General features: G+C 37.3%; 1 pseudogene; it reads left to right on the forward strand.

Annotated features, from left to right (window-relative positions):
• LOC141334161 (uncharacterized) overlaps window positions 1-22,833 on the forward strand; it is a 336,215-nt pseudogene that overhangs the window by 64,197 nt on the left and 249,185 nt on the right.

Raw genomic sequence — 22,833 nt, forward strand, 5'->3', positions numbered from 1 at the left:
AGTTTGTTTATGATGAAAAAAAATAGTTCCAGTCAACTTAGCATTTAATATGCTTTGATACAGCACTCTGTAAACAGCCACTCCTTTCAGTAAGGACCTTCTGTGACTTACTCTCTGTGTGTCAATGATTGTCTTCTGGACTATTGCAAAGTCAGCAGTCTTCCGCATTATTGTGGTTTCAAAGAACAAGAGATACCCTAAATTTATACTGTAGGGATGGTCATTTAATGAAACTCAAATGTAAATATTCTAATATTTTGAGATACTGGATTTTTGACTTTCATGAGCTGCTCTAATCATCAAAATGAAACCAAAAAAACTTTTGAAATGTTTTACTTTATATGTAATGAATCTGCAATATATGAAAGTTTCCCTTTTTGGTAACACTTTATTTTGATGGTCCATCTGTTGACACTCTACTAGTTATCAGTATTAATTTAGTTGCATGTCAACAGTGCATCAGTTGACATTCAACAACATTGTTTCAAAAGACAAGCAACATACATTCAACTAACTGCCTGTAGATTATAAAGTGCATGTTAGTTTCTAATTTATAGATTTTACAAAAAGTGCATATTGACTGTCAGTATGTCTTTTGCAACATGTTATTAACTAATAGTCAGCTAACTTTCTGTAGATTGTGTTACCATCTTCTAAATTGTCTACCAACTTATTAAAATTAATCTGTCAGTTGATAGTCTACAGCAGGGTTCCTCAAATCTTACCCTGGAGGTCCAATGCGCTGCAGAGTTTAACTCCAACCCTGATGAAACTCACCTACCTGTGATTCTCTAATGATCCTGAAGACCTTGATTAGCATTCTCAGGTGTGTTTGATTAGGGTTAGAGCTAAACTCTGCAGTGCATTGGACCTCCAGGGTAAGATTTGAGGATCCCTGGTCTACAGTCATGTCAACACATGATCAACAGCATATTATATCATCCTTACTTAAGAGCCTCAAATACATCAAATGAAAAATTACTTAACCATGAAGGAGAATGTTTTGGAAAGTGATTTCGTGCCTCTCTGTGGTGGTACAATAAGGCGTCTTTCACTAGAGGATCTCAGACTTCTGGAGGGAGTGTAGATGCGTAGTAGTGAATGGAGGTAGGCCGGTGATGAGCCGGTGGCTGTCCTATAGGCCAGCATCAGTGTCTTGAATTTGATGCGTGCTGTAACCGGTAGCCAGTGCAGGGATATGAAGAGAGGTGTGACATGGGGCTTCTTGGGCTCATTGAAGACGAGCCGTGCTGCTGCATTCTGAATCATTTGTAGAGGCCTGATTGTACATGCTGGAAGACCAGCTAAAAGAGCATTGCAGTAGTCCAGCCTGGAAATGACCAGGGCCTGGACGAGGAGTTGTGCAGCATGCTCTGTTAGGAAGGGCCTGATCTTTCTGATGTTGTGCAATGCAAACCTGCAAATCTAGCAGTTTTAGCTATGTGGTCTTCAAAAGTCAATTGGTCGTCAAAGATTACACCCAGATTTCTGGCTGAAGTCGATGGAGTAATTGTTGATGAACCTAACTGGATGGAGAAGTCATGTTGTAAAGTTGGAGTGGCGGGAAAGAGAAGGAGCTCAGTCTTAGCTAGATTGAGCTGAAGATGGTGTTCCTTCATCCATGCAGAGATATCCACCAGGCAGCCAGAGATCCTTGCAGCTACTGATGGATCATCTGGTTTGAAAGAAAGATAGAGTTGTGTGTCATCAGCATAGCAATGGTAGGAGAAGCCATGTGCCTGTAAGATGGGGCCCAGAGATGTGGCATATATGGAGAAGAGGAGGGGTCCAAGAACTGATCCCTGAGGAACCCCAGTAACCAGTTGTTGAGTTTTGGAAACCTCCCTTCCCCAGGCCACTCTGAAATACCTACCAGAGAGGTGGGATTTGAACCAGCGAAGTGAAGTCCCTGTGATGCCCAACGATGAGAGGGTGGACAAGAGGATCTGGTGATTCACCGTGTCAAAGGCTGCAGATAGGTCCAGCAAGATGAGTACTGATGATTTGCAGGGCTTCAGTGACAGACAGTAGTGTCTGAAGAACATCGGATAACCAAGGGTTTATCGGAGCAGCCCGTGCTGGCCTGGAGGAGAGAGGGCATATATCATCTAGCCAAGAAGTAAGAGTGGAGCATAACGTGTCGGTTGCTGCATTAGTATCCAGGGATGTGAAGTGGGTAGGAGAGGGAAGAGAGGGAAGAGAGGAGGATACTGAGGAAGAAAGATGGGAGGGTGAGAGAGAGCTGATTCTGATTTATAAGATCGTACAATAAGTTATGTAAAACCATCACAATCATTCTGTACCTTCAGATGATGTTTGATGTTCTTAAGCCAAACCGCTGAGTAGATTTGTTTCTCCATACCAGTGTCAGTCTCACTATCATAGTAATGCTCCTTAAAAAATCTAGCCTATAACCTCAGTCTTTGAATAATTTAAAGAATCCTTTGAACCAGAGCTTTTAGAGAATTTTAAGACTGAACATTCATAACCCCATATAGGATTGTAATCTGTATAAGAGCAACAGGTGATAAACAGTATCATGGTTTAAAGAATTAATTAGTGCCTGTGATTAGTGCCCTGACATATAGCGCAACTGTGCTTCCGGCCGGCCTGGGTTTAAATCCCGACCCCAGGACCTTTGCTGAGCATGCTCCCCCCTCTCTACTCAACACCTTCCTGTCAGTCTCCACTGTCTTGTTGAAAAAAGCATGAAAAGCCAAATAAAAAAGTATAACAAATTTAAAGTCACAGAGTCACCTGCATCAGTAGCAACTAAAATATAATTTATCACTATCAGCAGACTCAATGCTATGAATAGACTTAAAACCTGACTGAAAATTTTCAGCCCCAAAATAACTTTTTCTAGTACCTTGAAGATTAAAAGAAACACAGAAATAAGCAAATACTTACTTAAAATAGACTGTAATAATTAATGCAAAATATAATTATTTTGGTCAAAATTTAATCACAGCTTTAAAAAAAAGCAAACAGATAAATAAAAAATTTAAAATGAATATATTTTGCTTAAAGTGTGAATAAATACAAATGTGAAATCATGGTAAGTGTCACCTTTGGTCTTTATTGATGCTTCTGCTTCTTGTCTTATTGGTGTCTTTGTTTCTGCTGATCAATACCTGAGTTAAATGTGAATGTAGCGACTGAATCTCTGTGATAATGAGTGTTATTATGCTGATTGTCGCTGAAACTCTGGGCAAATTCCTGTAACTGCTGTTCATCATCAACCTCAATGTACTGTTTTATTCCAACAGCAAACAAGGACATGTTTCAATAGAAAAAAACATATTTTTGTGTGTCATAAATATTCAAATATATTGGCAATACTTGAAATAGTATGTGTAATATGTAGATCATAAAACTAAACAAATGAAAACATAGTGTAAATATCTCTGAATTGAAGAAAGTTGAGCAAATATAGAGACATATGGTGCATTTGAAACCCCATCAACAAAGTTTCATCTGGACAACGTTTAGTGTTATGAATGTGTTTTTTATATATATATATACATATATATATATATATTTAGGCATGTCATTGAAAATTACTGCAGTAATGCAACATTTAAGACATGTCAGAATTACCTGGAATCCTTGTTAGCTAACACATATTAGATATTGCTGACACTTTCTAGACAATTTAATGCATTGATGAAAGACTATTTGTAGCAAAGTTTGATTATTTAGTACTTTCCCATATCAAGATTTGGAAAATGCAATGCAATGTCTGTTGTTGGTTTGGTAGTCGTCACATCCACTGCTGCTCTGAGCTCTGGATCAGCTGCTGTCCGTGGTGCTGAACACCATTACAAGTCAAATCAAGAATCATGTCAGACCAGATTAAACACACATATTTTAAAAATGTAATGAAACTTTTAAATACAATAACTAAAAATCATGATTATTTTAGAAAAATTTCAAGTTTAGGTTAAGTTTATGAAAAGATTCAGTTTAGTTATTATTAAAATCAAGGGAACAACACAAGAATCATTTAGCTTCAGTTCTGAGAGTTTATTAGGCTTTAAAAAACAGTGAACTGTCATATTTTTAAGGAAATGTATGCTCTTCTTTATTTTCTATGTTCATATGTTTGCTTTTTTAACAAATAGATCAACTCTATATGTTAGAAATAAGGTTTATAGTAGGTGCAAACAGTGATTGACAACTATTAATCTGAAGGGCAGGGTCGGTGGGGTTGATATAAACTATTAATGTTCATTTTATTGGAGAGAATATAACCTTGTACCTCTTTTGTCAATGTCTGCGTCACACCCTCCACCTTTTAGGGAAGCAGACTGACACACAAGTGAGTGAAACAACAGGTAAAGTTTATTTGTTTTTAGCGGAGCAGATGAAGAAGATGGCGTGCAGGACCGGGTAAGTTTAACAGTCCAGACAGTAGATGATGGTGAGGATGGCGATGAATGGATAACGTGGTTTTTCTTCCCTTTTGCAGGAATGCTCGTCGGAGGATGTCGAAGAGGCAGACTGGGTGCTGGCGTATGGCACACACACACACTGTATGCAGGGATTGACTGACGAGACAGACTGACTGGAATGCAAGACAAGACAGGTAAGTAATCACAGGTTAGTATTGTAGATCAACTCTAGAATCCGCGAAGGAGAATAGAGCTAGTCCGCTTTGGCAGCAACGAGCCCGGACAATGGTGACTGTGTGTGTGTGGTTTATGAAGGTGCCGTGAGTGATGAAGAGCAGGTGCTGGTGATTAGAACTCAGGTGAATGTGATCGTTGGGTGAGTAAGGTGGAAGAACCTGGCAAATCCGTGACACTACAAATCAACACACTACACCAGATACAGTATTTAGGACGCCAAAGTGTTCATTCACTAGAGTGCCAGTGTCCTGAGAATCTCTGAATTAAGTAGAGGAACTGAGGAATAAATGTCACTAAAAATTATTTGTGTCTAAAATTTATTAAAAATGCCAGTGATGCCATTTACACACTGCCTCCGAAACTTCTGTTCATCATAAAAAAAATCAGATCAGGTTAGATTTTTTTGCGCTTTCTCATCCGTAACAATCATTTTGATGGAAAAGGATGACAAAAAAGAAAAGTAAAATTAGACAAAGGTCATGACCTGTCAATCAATCAAATTATTCAAATTCAATTATGAAAATATGAACATTTCAGACTCATGTGCAATGACCTTGAATCTGCAAATTGCTATTATAAATACTTTAGCAGCAACTTTTCCAATTTCCAATATTTATGTAATTCTCAAAACTTTTGGCCACGACTGTACATTATTTTTGTACTACTGTATAGTTGTAGTTACCAGAATAAAATTTACTTTTTCTGCTTGTTTGATTTCCTTTTCACCTACTTGTTGAGATTTTAGAAGGTGCAGACATGTTTACCATAAAACACTGGTCAGAAGAAATGGTAAAATTTTTGTATTTCTCAGTGCTATGGTTTATGCATTTTTGGTCAAACACAGAATTGAGCAAGTTTCCAAAGTTTTGATCTGTACTCGCTGTTAATCTGTATATACTATACACACACACTTTTTATATAAACATTGATACCCATACATTTATATTTATATATATTTTCATGTTTAAATATTTATATAAATTTATTTATTTATTTGCATATATTTTGTGTGTGAATATGAGCAGTGTGTGTAATGTAGTTAAAATGAAAAGTTTTCCCCTCTGCATTCTGACATATTTGTTAAGGGTTTATTGATGCATTGTTTTGTTGTTGAACGAGAATTTTCTCAAATTTTATGAAATGGTGTACATGTACACTATACAATAAAAACATTCTAAGAAAGTATGGTTTGTTGTTTTTCCATGTGGTATTGTTCCAGATAAATTTTTTTTTCTTTGAAATTTGGAGCATCACTGCAGATATTTGACTAATTGTTAGAATGTTTTCCCGTTATAACTGCCTTAATGGTTTGATGTTTTCCTACTGTTTAATACAAAAAAAGAGATCAGAAAAACTTACGATACATGCTCCAAATCCCTAGACTTAGCAGGATGTCGTGATTCCATCTCTGGTTGACAGTAATTTGGTCTGATCTTCTGTCTGTGTGGTGACTGTAGAGATGAAGATGGTAACTGAGAGTCCCTGACACTACGAGCTTAATGGTTACTTTTTAACATTATAATCACACTTTAGCACAAGTTATATTATGCCAGTTTTAATCAAGATAATCTGGGGAAATGCAAATCACATTTTATTAACATTTAGAATAACTATAAATTCAGACGGTCAAAATCAATCGATTTAATCTTTTACAGTCGATTCTTGAGTTATTCATGAGTTCATGAAATTTTCAGATTTTTTCCCTATCCTGTAATGTAAAGACCAAGATACTGGAGTTTTTCCTTTATTAAGAATGTCACAACTGCTCTGTAGTTTATCATTAATGGAACACATTTTACAGTTGCCTAAGTTTGGATATCTATAGGCTAATACTTGATATAAAGCTCAAATGTACTGATAGTTTGGGGGGTTTAACATCTTAGCAATTCATGCCTTCATCTCCTATACCTTATTATTTAGATTCGTTTTCTAATGTAAAATGCTAGTGAAGTGTTAGCGCACATTTTAGAACACGAGACTTTTATTTTGTTTTGGCGTCATGACGTCATAAGGCTACGCGCTCCTGTGTGTTTGATTCGGCTGCAGAAAGGTATGCGCTTTCAATCGTTTAAAGTATTTAAATAAACAACTCATAAATACTTATATACCGACATTAATGAAGGCGGTTTTGTGTGAGTAAAGCACATCTGCACGAGCAGCAGAAAATGTGCGTTTGTATTCACTCCCTATATCATCAGTTTATCATAAAAATTCAGTCACTGGCAAGTAGTGATGGAGAAACAGATCTTTTCGAAACACGAGTCAACTGAATCAATTGCATCACAAAATGATTCAGTGCTTTGAATCGCTCGAATCACCGAACACCGACGACATCTGCTGCTCAAAACACTGGAAATGCAGAGAACAACAAACACAAACATGTTCAACGACAACTATTACAAACCAGCTGCAAATGTTTCATGATAAACATAATCTCCAAATCAGCAAATACCAAAATATAAATCTTAATACAAATATGATTTTTCTATATCATTTTGTTAATTTGGGTGATTGACTCCTTTACTTGGGCACTGACTGCTGAAATAGGGAGCTGCTCGAGATGCACCCAGAGATTTAGTTTGCATTTATTCATTTACTTTTTTGGTAATTATCCTCTTCTTCAACAGGACAAAGTGTCCAAACACACAGGAAACACTCCTGGTGAAGCAATTGAGATCTTTGTGACACACTATTATAAAGATGGCATTTATTAAAGAGGAGAGTGAAGACGTGAAGATTGAAGAAACATTCAGAGTCAAACATGAAGATACTGAGGAACAAACAGGTTGGTTTTCATTCTCAAAGCTGAACTCACCCATTTCCTTATTAAAATGTCCAAATCTACAGAAATGAATGGTATTATTGAAGAATGTTACGTGAGAGTCGTCTTTAAAGTGGTTTAATTTGACATGAAACGGGTCGCCTCATGTAGACAGACATGTTGAGATCACATGACCACACAAACTATAACTCTGCCTTCAAGTGAACCTTAGAAGATTGTTTAGTGTGTGTGTAATGACATAATAACAAATGTCTAAGTTAGGGAACAAATAATGCAGAAGTACTGCATTAAGTAGTATAATATTAAATACCTTACATAAATATCTTCTTGTTAATTGAAAAAAAAATGAAAAACTTAATTATGCAACAGTATGTAGCAAAAATGTTGAGCTGTGAAATATGAGCAACCAACTTCAATCAACATTTTTCTTGACGTGCTTTATTAATTTTCATTATCAGAAGCACTCACTGTATTATCTTGTAAACAACCTTGTTTCTCCAGCTGACACAGCTTGACAGAGTAACTGCTGCTGTCTACATTTGTTCTTCATAAAACAACTTTAGAGAGCAAATAACACGAGCATTGAGTTTAAAACTAACTGCTGCATAATAGATCATTTAAATCAAATTGTTTGAGATGAACAGTTAAAATCAAAGACACCCCTTGTGAAACATGGGAAAAATCTGTTATGACTTTCATATCTTTTATCAAACTCAGTACTAAATGTATCAACAGAATTTGATCTAGGTTGAGTGTTTCTTCTCCTGAACTCATGTAGCAGCACACATGTGAGGTCTTCAACACATAAAAACACACACACAAATTTAAAGGGAACAAACTCTTAAACTCTTAAAGGTCCCATATCGTCAAAATCAAAATTTCCTGGCCTTTTTCATGATAACTACGGTCTAGGGGCTATCTAACTACCATATGAGTTTCAAAACAGTCAATCCACAGTAAACTGCACACAGCCTGCTTAAAGTAGCTGTTCATTTTCACGAGCAGCTGAGATTTCCGTAACGATGTGACGTCCGATCGACTCAAGTCACCGCCTTCAGTCACAAACCAACGTCCCACCCTCCTTTTGTCAAACCCCCAGACAACAACGCATCCATTCCATTGAGCAACAACAACAGGAAAACAAGTGGAGAAAACCCTGTTCAGTCGATAGATGTCAAGCTATGATCATTACACAGGCTTCAGAACAACGTGAATATAAGAGACCAGCGGCACGTCAACTTCAGCCTCTTTCACACAGCGATTCCGGTAAATACACGCATAATGTGTCCCACGATTTGTTCCGGAATTGTTTAATTTGGTTCATTCACAGTTGTTTTCCGGAATCTGTGCTTGCTTTACACACAAACCATAAAGACATGTGACGTTTGGATGTGAGATGTAATGCGACGCGTACGCTTCACTAAACTGAAACTAACCTGAACAAACTGTGCTTCAGCGCTGATAGTGAGGAGCTGACTCTGCCTGATGATCGCTGCTTCATTCCACTTTGCACGTAACATTATTTTTCGTTGTGAAGAGTCGCTTGATAACGTGCATCATTACTTCAACACTGCCTTTAGGTTCTGGCTTTGGTTCACACAGTTCCCGTAATTTTCCAGAATCAGCGCGCATTGTGAAAGGGGCTTTACTAAAGCAACAGTTATGTAGCCTACTGCATTCGGTGTTTGTAAAAGAAAAAAACATTAATGATCATTCTAAAATATCCTGTTGAGTAGCTCTCTCTATTGCTCTGAGCTCGCTTACGCTTACAGCATACATGACCGTAGTTACCTGTGATTGGCCTGGTTGTGCGTCACTCAGAAAACAACAGGCCAATCATAAGAGAGGCTCATGAATATTAATTAGATGGGTCAAAATCGACCTGTTTTTGACAGAGCTCCTAAAAAAGGAGCTGTAAAAATATATTGAGATGGATTTTGGCACTTATACCGCAAATATATATTCTTAAGGACATCAACAAATAAAATAAACCTCCAGAAATGTGTAAGATATGGGACCTTTAACAACCAGATATATCCATCCTGACCTAGTCAGGCTGGGAGACCAGCTAAAACCAGCTACTTCCAGCTTAAACCAGCTAAGACCAGCCAACCAGCTTAGGCTGGTTTTAGCATTTTTTTTTTTTGTTAAGCAGGGTGTTGAAAGCAGTTATTTTGAGTTAGATGCACTGATCTATATAATGACTGGATCGCTCATTGCGTTCTAAACAGCCGTTAGGCAGTGAAGCCACCAGAAATGTTCGATCCACCATCTTACTATTCCCTACCTCGCCATTGACTACGTTTACATGGGCACGAATAATGCGATTATTTCCAATAATCAGACTAAGGACTTAATCGCATTATGATGTTTACATGTCAAGAGCAAAGTTCTTCACTCCGGTTTACATGGAATTTCCATTATTCCTATTATTCCTATTGTCCGTCAATGAATTGTATTATGTTCATATCACACAGTTTCCTGAGCTCCCTAAAAGTGTCGCCTTCTTCGCCGTCGTCGTTTCTAATCTACAGACGATCTACAGATGAAAAGAACGATTGGATAGGGGATATGATTGGATCCCCTAAAGGGATTTCCTAATTCCTAAAGGTTAATAATTAAAAAAACTGTTAATAATGTTGGATGCTGTCCTCCTCTCCTACTCTTTCTTCAATGCCTAACAAATCTATTTCTTTCTCTCCCTGACCTTGTCTTTCTGCTTGAGCAGCACTAGTTGAAGCCTGAAATATTGTAAACAATAACATAACTAATTACACTGGTCGGACTAAGCTCTGTTTCAGACTGATACCTCCGGTTCAGGATGGTCCTCATCCTCATCACGTGCCTTTTTCAGTCGCGAAAATACTTTTCAATACTCATCTGGATTGAAGCAGCAAACATTCAGTGTAAGAGTAAAGAAACAACATAATTTATAATACGTTTATTTGATTCACAGTTGCTTCATATAGTGTTTTGACCTCGACAACCCAACTAGTCTAGCCTACATTTTACCGCAAACTTGCAACTAGTTAACTTTCTAAAGAAGTTAGATTGTGTGTTAAAAGTGTTCACGAGATACCAACCTTACGCTAGCCGTCTTCTCTCCACAAATGATCCAGACAGATGTGGTGTGCACGGAGGGGAGGGGCTGTGTGTGTGTGTGCATGTGTGTGTGTGTGTGTGTGTGTGTGTGGGAGAGATGCGTGAGTGACAGAGAGATGAAGAGAGAGCAGGGAAAGGAAATGCAGTTGAACGAATTCACTGCGTGTTTTAAATAGCGTACAAAAGAATAACGAAATGCAATATGTGGCGGTCGGTATTGATTTTTTTTTTTTGGTCGGTGTTGAATCTGTGGCGGTTGGAATTTAATCTGTGGCGCACCGCCACAGATTCGTCTATGTGTGGGAAACACTGGACAGGCGCCAGAATATTTTCTCTAACGGGGGGCTAGTCCAATATGTGGGGGTGCTACGAAATAATCGATATTCGTGACATAAAAGTTACTTAATGAAGAAATTGTGTCATTTTTTTTTTTAAAGAAAAGCAGCTCTGGTAGCCTACACACCATATTTAACAGAAGTAGCCTATAATTTAAATTTTATTTAAAACGGCCTTTTAAATTATATTTAAAACTGACACGAACGAAAAAAAATAGACACAAACTTAAAACAAGCCCTGGATTTCAGCCCGAGCCCGACGGGCAGCAGTGAGCGCGCATTCAGCACATTTTTTTTTAGGAGTTCCACAAACCCGCAATCAAGCGCACATAAAAGGCTAACGCATTTGCCTCACGATTGCCTAAAGATTCCTGTTCCTGAACAAGAGAGCCCATTCCATTTTTTTTATTTTTTTTTTTTATAGAAAAAGCACATCAATTTGTTGATATTGTTTGTGAGGGCACGCAAATATACATAAATCCTTTACAGTTACGAATAATAGCTATTACTCTTACCTTTACGTGCAAAAAAGTCAGCGTATTTTAAGATGTTTGCAATGCAAGTGATCACACTTGCTCCTTCATGTCCAGTAAAGCGAGCGTTTAGCCTCCACTCTCCGCACAGACGATGGAATATGAGTCTAACAGCACACATACAGGTTTAATGTTTAAAACTAACATTTTGATATGCTTGAACTCTCTGATATCTATAGATTTTATTTTAGGCAAGTCGTGATGATTTAAGAAAGCTAAATTGATCAAGCATATGAACTCACCGTCTGCCGCTGGTCGCTTTCTTTAAAAAAAAAAACCTTAGCCTATATTTAATCGGAAAAAATGCTTTAAACGTTTTTTTTTTTTTTTCTAAATTAACTTAAAAAAAACTGAAACAAAATATATTTACATTGTCATTTGGCCTATATACAAAACTGAACTATTTTAGTAGCTAAAAAAATTGTAATATAAGCTGTTTTGGGAGAAGTGGCCAAAAAAGACGATCTTGGGTGGGAGTCTGGACAGTCTCTTACCAATAATTCTGCCAAAAGCTGGGCTAGATTTTAGGCTCTTTACACAAAACAACGAAAAAACCTGTTACATGCTGGAAAGACTTCAAAGCTGGACAGCACCATGCGCTCCGCGAGACTAGGATGTGCGCTCAACATTAACAAAATTCATTTGAATGCGTAATTCAACTGTGTATACTTTACACTTATATTAAAAATTAAATGAATGGCACATCTCAATCTTAGTGATGATGTAATGGATTAAATGTAGCCTCACATGACGCGTGTGTAAGAATACTGTGACAAACAGCATGGGACAGCAGCACTCCTCTATCTCAGCTGGTTGGGGGGCTAAACCGAGATATTCAAAATTCTAACGGGGCTATAGCCCCCTAGTCCCTTTGTAGAGCAGTCCCTGTCTGCAAGTGAGTGGCATGTGATTTGTGTAAGTCAGGAGCGCATGCGCACTCTGGTGAAAGCAGCAAAACTGCGATTAAGGTGTTTACATGCCGGTATACTTTGATTAAAATCGGCACGCGCCACCTTTGTTAATACGATTATGCTTGCTGCGATTATGAGCTTAATCGCATTATTATAATCGAAGTATTGCGTTTACATGGGGAAAAGTTTAATCGCAATATTGCCAAAATCTCATTATAATCACATTAAGAGGGTCCATGTAAACGCACTCACTGATTCGTATGCAAATCACTGACCTAAAACCACCCTATTTGAAGCGTATCATTCACACAGGAATGTTTTTAGGATATGTGTATGTAAAATAATTTTTATTTAACATGTTATCTGGAATGTTTGTGGTCTTTTAGGGCTGAATAAGCTATATTGATTAGGTCTTGTTTAAGTGGGTGTGTCAGCTGCGCACTTGCAGAAAGGGGTAACTGATCCAACACCAGTGGCGGACTGGGACTAAAAAACAGCCCTGGACTTTGACTCAGCTCAGCCCACAACAACAGATGTGTGTGAAAGCTAATCAGCAGCTTTCAAAATAATCAAAATACTTAAATCTTAACCCATGATGTTTTACCTTCCAAATTATAGCATTATCTCTGATTTTGACTAAAAGATGTGTTAAAAGCATAGTGTAGAATACTCACAGAACAGCCTTCTTTAATGTCTCTCTGCTAAAAAAATATGCAGATGAGGTGACTACCTAAAACATACAAAAACAAATGGTAGAAATTGCATGCAATCTTAAACTATATTTATTACTTGCTAATCTCTTAATTAATTGGTGCAAAAAATACGGCTCTGCAAAAACTGTTCATCTAACCAAGTCAAAAAAAATCTTGTTTCCAGCTAAAAAGTATTTTTGATCTTGTTTTGAGACTTATATACTAAGCAAGAGCAGAAGAGGTTATATTATTAATCTTATTTTGAGTATATTTGTCTTATTTTGAGAATTCTTAGCAAATTCTTGTTTCATTGGCAGATTATTTCACTTAATTTAAGCAGCTTTCGACTAACCTAACCCTTAAAATACTTGATTTTAGTCGAAAACTTCTTAACATAAGTGAAATAATCTACCAATGAAATAAGACAAATCACACTTGGTAAGAATTCTAAAAATAAGGCATATATACTCAATATAAGATTAATAATCTAACACCTTATACTCTTGCTTAGTATATAAGTAACAAGGTTAAAAATACTTTTTTTAGCAGGAAACAAGATTTTTTGACTTGACAATGGAGTTTTTGCAGTGTGCACAAAAACGGTTTAACTACTTATTAAATATTTCTTCTACCTTCATGTTAATGCAGCTGCATGTTTATATCGTGTTTTATAGCTAATCAACTGTAAAAACTGCAATAGTTTTATTTCATTGGGGTATAGATACAAATGTAGCAACCTGAAATTACATTTGCTAAAGTCAGATTACCTAGGAAATAACCCTAATTATCCTTATCTCATGCTTACTTGCCAAGTTGCAATGCACTTGTCTGGGGAACTTCCCCCTGTTCCTGCACCTGTCCCTCATCTCTATGTCCCTGTGCTGCTGCGGCCGCTAGTGTTGGGCGATATGCTCAATTTTCATATCGCCCTATCGTCAGCCTGAGAGATCGCCGATACACGATACTATCGTGCTAATTTAATTAATTATCTATGTACTAAATTCCTTATTCGTTTTGTAAAGGTAGACTTTCTTTTGGCATATGATTAAGTTGTGCGTGTACAGAGCGCTATCTGCCGGAGTTGTTCAAGTTACTTTCGGTTTCATTCTCTGCTATCGTCAGTGAGTGAGTTGAAAATGTGCGTGCCAGAATGTAAATGAATGAATCTTTCTTTACCCGTCATATTGCGATAATGTTACCGCTGTATGTCTGAGCGTTATCATCAGGTGATGTTGTAGTTCAGTTCATATTGGATGCGGAGAAGTGATGCGCGTGTAATTCACGTGCGTATGTTTAGCGCCATCTGATCGCATCGTAATTCTAATTAACGCCTATAGACGTTACTGAGATGAATGTTTGTTTACTATATACAGACTGATTATGATACATCGTAATTAATTCAGCCTGAACCAGGTTTTACTACCTCTGTTATCCTAATGACTGCAATGCAAATATAATATAACACTCCCTTTAGAATCAGCTAATCTACCACCGTACTATATGATGAAAATCTCCCTTTTTCACTGCACGAGGTGCGTTAAGGCACTGTGGCCTCTCTATGCGTGTGTTTATACCGCGGCAAGTTTCTGAAGCATCCTAGAACAGACTCTCTGTGCTGCATTGCTAAAGTTAAGTTCTTTGTTGACGGATAATAATAATAATCGTCCAACTATCGTCAAAGGCATCAGCAACAGGCGATATCTCTGACTATCGTCGATACACGATACTATCGTCTATCGGCACAACCCTAGCGGCCGCAGCCTCCTCCTTCACACCCTTTTCTTTCCTTTTTTTTCTCTATTACCAACACCTGCAGTCTCCATGTTCTTTCTCCCACATGCACTTGTAAACGGTTGAGTGACAAGCATTGACGAGTGAGCTTGCCCTTCTATGGGCTTGTAAGCGCATTGTTGCCACCTATCGATCTTGACATAGAACAACAGTAAATTATGAGCAAGAAAAAAAAGAAGGAAAAAAAAAAAAAAACTGTGACGGCTGCACAGAGGCCGACGGCAATCCTGCTGCAGCGGCCGTTCTGGTATTCTCCCGAACGTCCAGACGGCCAGTCCGCCACTGTCCAACACCAAATATATTTCTTTATGTACCTAAATATGAAGGAAATAATAAACATAACCATATATGTGTGACCCTGGACCACAAAACCAGTCTTAAGTTGCTGGGGTATATTTGTAGCAATAGCCAAAAATACATTGTATGGGTCAAAATTGTTGATTTTTCTTTTATGCCAAAAATCATTAGGAAATTAAGTAAAGATCATGTTTCATGAAGATATTTTGTAAAATTCCTACTATAAATATATCAAAATGTAATTTTTGATTAGTAATATGCAATGTTAAGAACTTAATTTGGAGAACTTTAAAGGTGATTTTCTCAGTATTTAGATTTTTTTGCACCCTCAGATCCCAGATTTTCAAATAGATGTATCTCGGCCAAATATTGTCCTATCCTAATGAACCATATATCAATAGAAAGCTTATTTATTGAGCTTTCGTATGATTGAAAATTTAACCCTATGACTGGTTTTGTGGTCCATGGTCACATATATGGTATTAGTATCTGAAATTGATTCGATTATACAATAAATAAAACATTACAAGCCTATGTTTCTATATTTCCCGTTGCATTGAAATTCAAATCTTTGAAATAAAGCTTCATGTCTTTAAGTCCGTACCTTAAGTAGTCAGCTGTATATTCTCTGAGTTATGGTGTACATTTTTAATGTTCCTGATTGAGCAACATCTATTTCAGACTCTTCAGATCAGCAAGTTCTGCAATGATTTACTAACATTACCGTTTCCATGTGAGTAAAATGTTATGAATATGTTGAAATAATTATTAATTTAACGAACAAATTATTACCTGCTTCAAAATGATTACTGTTAATGCAAGTATTGTTGAAACATGCAGTTAGCCTACAAATATACGAATAAATTCAAAATTACATAGACCTTAATATAGTTATTCACTGTTTATGTATACAAATCATACATCTTCATTCAGATTTCTAAATGAGCACTTTGTCTTTTGTAGCATATGTTGGACATCCGATGTTTATTTTTATCTGATGTACCACTGTAATGTAGGCTCTATGAACGTACATTTTTAATAAACAGAGGGAATTCCCAACATTAAACAAATAACCGTTTACATTCTTATGACGTTTGCATTGTGAAAATGTACAGTGAGACTTAAGATATAGAAACACTGACTTGTTGTCTGATGTTTTCTCAATAAAATCGTATAATTTCCTATTCATTCAATAGAATGTTTGCAAATACTAGGGAATACTAATATGGCGGCGTGGTGGCTTCACTTTTATGACTTCAAGAGCTATCCGGTTCTCTATTATAGATCAGTGGTTAGATGCCAAATGCTCTCCTCTCATTCAAGAGGAGGGAGATTGAAGATCAAGAGATTGAAGGGGTGCATACAACATATTTGCCCACTGGCAACTATAGTTGCGCACATTCAAATACAATTTTCAAGAAAAAATAAATAAAACTTGGGGGAAACTCGTAAAACTCGTAATGCCATTGGATCCTGTGTAAACACAAGGCAGGACCAATGCCGTAATGGGTGTGTCGTAGTGAAGATGCATGTTATCGTGCAAGTTCAACTTGATCCTTAGGGGTTTGAAAACTGCCAGTCAGAAAAATATTTTGGTGAATTACAGGCAACACCTCTTTCAGTAGCATCTTACATACATGTTGTTGACAGAAAGTATTTTTTAACTTGTATTGGTCTTTTTGCTTTAGACATGATGCTGCTGAAAGAGAAAAGTCAAGAACTAAATGAAATGGAAGACAAAGTACAGTATGACAAACTTGATTACACTAAAGAAAAATTGTTTAGTTGCTCACAGACTAAAAATACACCTTCACAAAGAAGAGCTCAAAAGATAGAATCTGGAACTAATTTCACCTGCCAACAATGTGGAAAGAGTTTCACTAAAAAACAAAACCTTAAAATCCACATGAGAATTCACACTGGAGAAAAGCCTTACACCTGCAAACAATGTGGAAGAAGATTCATTATGAAAGGAACCCTTAACAGACACATGAGGATTCACACCGGAGAGAAACCTTACACTTGCAACCAGTGTGGCATATGTTTTACTCAAATAGGAGTCCTTAAAAGGCACATGAGAATTCACACAGGAGAGAAACCTTACACCTGCTCTCAATGTGGAATAAGTTTCAGTCAAATAGCAGTCCTTAACAGACACATGAGAGTTCACACCGGAGAGAAACCTTACACCTGCAAACTGTGTGGAAATAGTTTTGTTCGAAAAGGAGGCCTCAAATACCACATGAGAATCCACACTGGAGAGAAGCCTTACATCTGTCAACAGTGTGGAAAGAGTTTCAGCCAACAAGGAAACCTCAATGTCCATATGAGAATTCACATAGGAGAGAGCTTCATCTGCCACCATTGTGGTAGAATATTCACTAAAAAAGGATACCTTAAAGTCCACATGAGAATCCACAGTGGAGATAAAACTTAACATTATAAAAAATGTATATGCCCTTAGTGTGGAAAGGATTTAAATCAACAAGGAAACCTTACAGACCACATGAGAATTCACAGAGAAGAAAAGCCTTCCACCTGACAATGGTGTGGGAAGAGTTCCTCTCAACAAGAAAACTTCAAAATCCTCAGGATCCGTTGGCCTTTAACCTGCCAACAGTGTGGATCTGGTTTGAAGTCACATGAAGCATCACATTGAAGACAAGCTGTTCATTTGTCTGAAAGGGACAGTTCACTCAAAAAATTGTTGACCTTCAAGTTGTCCAAAACATGTATGAGTTTCTTTCTTTGATTTATGACTCCCTAAGTGGATATACACAGGCGCACCTGCTGATTTATCACCTGAAGACTGGCGTCCTTTGAAATATTCCATCTATTCCTGGAGAATGAGGAAGTGCTGAATTGGTGTATTACGCTGTAATATTCTGGTATGGACTGATTTTTTATTTGTTCATTCCGTTTTTAATAAATTCTTTATTTGCCCTCATGAGTTAATTTCTTATTTGTATATTTTAGTCATTTGTTTAGCATGTTGTCCTTTGATTTCATTGTCAATATTGTAAATATTACTATGTTCCTTCACCACAAAGGTAGAGATTGGGTGCCTTTGAACTCAGAAAAGACCACTGTAATTGATTTGCTGTACTTTCTGCCAAATATGAAAATGTAAACAATATATTGCCCACAGCTCATCAATGTAATCTATGTGATTAATGCTTCCCTGAGAAAACCTATTAGACACGGCGTCAGAAGCGTAAAGATGTCACAGTTCATCCTGCCAGAAAATTTCAGTTTTGATCGCCTTACAGAGTGACAACATGGAAACGGGCTCACACTGTCCTGCAGCTGAACACCACAGAGGACTTCATGACAGCAGAGGTGACTAGCCATCTGAACGCAATTATTGGCTGTCCGCTGTTGTCACAGTGGAAGCTGACACAGACACCAAAGGAAACACAAAAGGATGAGCAGTTCCAAACAAAATAGTGAAAAAATTGTAACAAAAGGATGGCCAGAATATGCTTAAAGTGTTCCCATTTCAGACTGCAAAGTGCATACTAAAACAAGAGGACCTGTTGTTTGCACTAATGTGTTTTTGAGCTGCTCCTACCTCCTGTACAGGGGTCAGGTCAGCCCAGTAGAATTGCTCATGGGGAAGAAAATTGTACTACTCTTTGACCCTTAGACCAAAATAGACAAACAAAGCAAAAAGAAAAAGAATATCAAGCATACTATGCAATTCCACTGAGTACATCTAAGACTTTAAAATATTGTAAAGCTAACCTTCTGCTTTTTGCAGCGGATCACCCTCTTCACTGGGTAGTAAGGTTCCCCTTCTAGGATCCCATGGTTACATTCTGAAAGAGCAAAAAAAGTACATGAGTTTGACCTCATACATCTTCATCAATGAATAAAAAACCGGTACCACATGATATATTATGACTTAAGTATATCTGGCTAAGACAAAAGAATCATTGTATTTGAAGTCTGATTTAAAAATGGTGAAATGTAAATCTAGGAAAGCTTAATAACCTTTGGGTGATTTTTTTCCCCCTCAGTTTCTTCCTTGTAGACTTGTCTGAGGCCGCAGAATACGTCTGCTTTTTATTGTTTGCAGAGATATCTGTTGAGATTAAATAAATGAGCTGTTATTACAGTGAATACTGGTCTAAATACCTTTATTCCGATAACAAATATATAATATCACATTACAATTGGAAAGATATAGATTGTAATCTTTTGCAGGGCACTCATTGAAATACATGAAATTGTTTAACCATATGCTGTATGATCACTTCTTCGCTATAGCAAGGGTTATAGACTACAAGATGTACACACAGGTGACCAATTGAAGGAAAAGCCTGGAGGATGAGAGGAAAAACAATGAATGTAGATCCTCCTACACATATTACCTTTATCCTATAACCTCAATATTGATGGGAGATATGTCTTCCAGACTGATAATGCTTCAATTCACAGAGTGTCTCACAGAATGATTTACTAAGTATGAAGATGTTGTCAATCTGATTCAATGGGTTTTACAAACCCCATTTTCAATGAAGCTGGGTCAACTGTAAAACTAAAATAAAAATAAAATACAACCGATTTGCAAATCATTTTCATCCTATAATAAATTGAATACTTTACAAAGACAAGCTGAAAAAAAAATACTTTTTTTTTTTGTTTTTTGTTTTTTAGCTAATATTAACTAATTTTGAATTTGAGGCCTGCAACCTACTCCTAAAAACCTGGGACAGGATCAGGACTGGGAATGTTTAGAACATTCCACAGGTGAACAGGTTCATTGCAAACAGGTGAGTGTCAGGATTGGGCATAAAACAGCCTTCCCGGTATTCATTCACAAGCAAGTCATCCTTGGTTGTGAATGATTAAGCCTTCTGGGGATGCTATGTGCTGGTGGGAATCACTACTGTAAACGTTGGCTCAGGAACACCTTGGAAAACAATAGACCCTTTTCACACTTCCGGGTTTCTCAGCAGCGGATGTCGTCATAGTTGGGTTAACTTGAAGTGCAGTGAATGGGAGAGTACCACAAATATATTTTTTGCACTCCCAGTTGTTCAAATAGCAAAAGAAAAACTCTACGATAGTGTTTCAAGACTTTTAATAAAAGGAAAAAAATTGAGAGAGAGTGATAACGGCAGTCAGAAGAGCCAACAATGTCAAATTTGCCGTTTCTCCCACAGACGCTGCATTAGAAACACCCGTGCATTGGCATAAACTATTTTTTGTAATTTTATGCAAAGGTAATATAAAACAAAGAATAGTGTTATAAATGTACATAGACTTTTTAAAAAAAATACACATATGAAAAACCTTTGAGGATTTACGATGCTGATGACCGTTAAACGCGTCATCACAGACTTGTGAAAAGGGTCCATTGTCAGTTAACAGTTTGTCGCTACTGCAAGTGCTATGAGTGCGGTCCACATTTGAAATAGTATTTGGAAATCATGGATGTCTTATTACTTGGGATAAAGAGGAAAGGGACCACCCAGATTGTTTTCAGCTCTAAATTCAAAAGACATAGGGGTGTGTTAGTATCCATTGCATACCCATGCCCCATGACATTCAAAATGAGTGAATCTTTGCAAACAAACAATAAAGCTTTTAAGTTTGAACATTAAATATCTTGTCTTCGTTGTATATTCATTGAATATAGGAACTTCACTGGAACAGGGGTTTGTATGATCATCAGAGGCCTAATTTAATATATAAACACATATAAACAAACTGAGAAATAAGAAACTGATTATGATGACAGAAATCCACGCTCACCACAGAATATGAAAGGTTGCTAAGTTACACCATATTTTGAGTTGATTATCATTTATTATTTCATGGCTTGGTTAAATTCTAATGTAGCATGCAGTCTGTTATTTCTTTATAACAGATCACTGCTAAGTATAACACACCGTTGCCATGAAAAACAGAGTGTTGCCGTGGACACAGTGTTTTTTTTTTAATGGAAGCAATAAACTCCTTTTTAAATCAATATTTTGTGTCAAATTATTGATTTATTTGGTAGGTAGCCATGTAATAAGCAGGATAATGTAAAGCGAGGCAGTTGTTATAGCGAATACAACCCCTTCAGGCTGATTCAAGTCCCGATCAGCCTGTCATGGTTGTATTTGCTATAACAACCGCCTCACTATATATTATCCCTTACTTAACAGAAACCAGCATAGGATGGAATTTGTTACAGCCATGTATTTTGATGTGTGTGTGTGTGTACACATACTGAGTGTCACAAGGAGGGTCAGAGACGTGCGGATCCATTCGCAGCATTTATTCAAACAAACAAACACAAAGGGTCAAGCAGAAATCGTGGTCAAAAAACAGGCAGAAAGGTCAGGGCTGGCAGCAAGAATCAAACACGGGAGGGAGTCCAGGAATCAAAACACAGGGAAAACAAACTCGGGAAGAAACGCTCGGAAATACAGACCATACGGAACAATAAGACTTCGCCGAGTGGCTGTGTGTGTGAGAAGCTTAAATGCAGTCAGTGTGATGAGGTGCAGCTGTGAGCGGTAGTCAGTAAAGTGAGAGCAGGTGAATGCAGTGATTACAGCAGTGGCTTGTGGGGAATGAAGTCCATGAAGTGTGGTGCAAGAGTTCATGATGACAGGATAGACCAGATACGTGACACTGAGCTTGTCCATATACACAGTAGACTGAAGTAAATTCTGCACAGCTAAAATGAGGTATCAAAGACCTGCAGCAGACTTTGGATGTGCAACATTGCACTCCATCATCATCAGTCCTACTAGATTGAAGCTGTTCTGGTGGCACATTGTGGCCGATACCAATTTTTTTTTTTTTTTTTTTTACATTTAAATACATTTACTTATTTAGAGTATTATTTCAGTTTAAGAAAGAGAGACAGATTAAATGTTTAACATGGTTATCATGTATACCATGATTAAACAACAAATGAAAAAGAAACACGACTCTGGAACAGTACCTCCAAAGAGGAATCGCGTCGCTGCTCACTTCCAAGTTCCTCTGCTGACATAGGAAAAGACAGTGCAGACAAGTCAGGAATAAACAAATCAGTGCAGACTTTATTTCACTGAATTTCCTTTTGAAGAATCATTTCATCCTCTCGCTGCTTCATTGCACGAGTTACTACACAGGCGGCATCTTGACGGCGTTCAGTTTCATTCTTATTTTCAATAACTATCAGGAACAGTGAACTGTCAGCCCAAACACGCCCATCTACTACCCACTGCGCAATGTGACATCGTAGTGACGTCTTTTTCATGTCAGTTTTGGACGTCCAATTTCCGTCCATTGATGGGGTTGTTTTGTAACGCCAGGCGACGTCTTTTTTCGACGTCTACCGCACGTCTAATGTTGACGTTGGTGGGACCTCCATGTAAGGGCTACTCCAAAAGTGGTCCAAACGTGATTTTTTTTATATATAAATATATATATATATATATATATATATATATATACATACACAGTGTATGTAACCCCTAACACACAGATCCTACCGCACCCGCTCCGCTCGGGTCTCGAACCCAGGTCTCCGGCACGGGAGGCAGACGCACTCACTATGAGGCTAGTGCATCTCTTGAGATCAGGAAGTGCGGTTTACCCACTCATTACTTACTAGATGGCCTCTGTTATATATAGCATAAAAAAAAATTGATTATAGGCTACTTTAAATAAAATAAAAACTGTTAAAGGAAAAAAAAAAAAATGTAAAAAAAAAAACATATGGACTACCAAAATAAATAAATAGTCATACAGATAATAAATCTTGTTTATA

Source organism: Garra rufa, chromosome 4 (genome assembly GCF_049309525.1).
Source record: "Garra rufa chromosome 4, GarRuf1.0, whole genome shotgun sequence".
Classification (NCBI taxonomy): Eukaryota; Metazoa; Chordata; class Actinopteri; order Cypriniformes; family Cyprinidae; genus Garra; species Garra rufa.